Genomic DNA, 569 nt, shown 5'->3' with positions numbered 1-569 from the left:
CTCCGTAGGCGTCCCGCCTCGCTCTCCTCGCAGGCTGGGCCTGCGCGGGTGGGGCGGGCGCGTGCACGGACATGGGGAGCTGGGGCTTAGGCCTTTATAGCTCCTCGCTCCGCGCACGCGTCGGGGCAGGCTGGACCTGTCGGGGGTTAGGCGGGCGCGTGTGTGCGGAGACGTGGGGAGCCGGGGCGTATGCCTTGGTAGCTCCCAGCTCCGCACACACGTTCGCCTGCCGGAGCCGCTGATGTAGTTGGGGTGGGGTACCCAACTGCATCCAAAGCGGCCCGGGGTGGGGCCGGTGTCACGGTACAGTCCTCTGGCACCGGCGGAGTGGAGAAGGGGGGGTGACCTGGGTATAGGTCACCCTTGGGGGGCGTTCGATCGCCTCCACGGAACGGGCTCCTCGAGGTGAATCCTCGAGGAGCACAGGTGCGGTGGTGGCGGTGTGTTCGCTAGAGATCCCGCCACCACCGGTTCCGCCCGAGAAAGCTGTCGTAGGGGTTTTAGTGGGTGCGAGTCCCACACTACCTCGGAGTCCTACCCCAGGACTTCGAGGTGTGCATAAGGCATTT

This window comes from Dufourea novaeangliae, unplaced genomic scaffold, assembly GCF_001272555.1.
Source record: "Dufourea novaeangliae isolate 0120121106 unplaced genomic scaffold, ASM127255v1 scaffold345, whole genome shotgun sequence".
NCBI classification, from domain to species: domain Eukaryota; kingdom Metazoa; phylum Arthropoda; class Insecta; order Hymenoptera; family Halictidae; genus Dufourea; species Dufourea novaeangliae.
Note: the sequence above shows the minus strand (reverse complement) of the source record.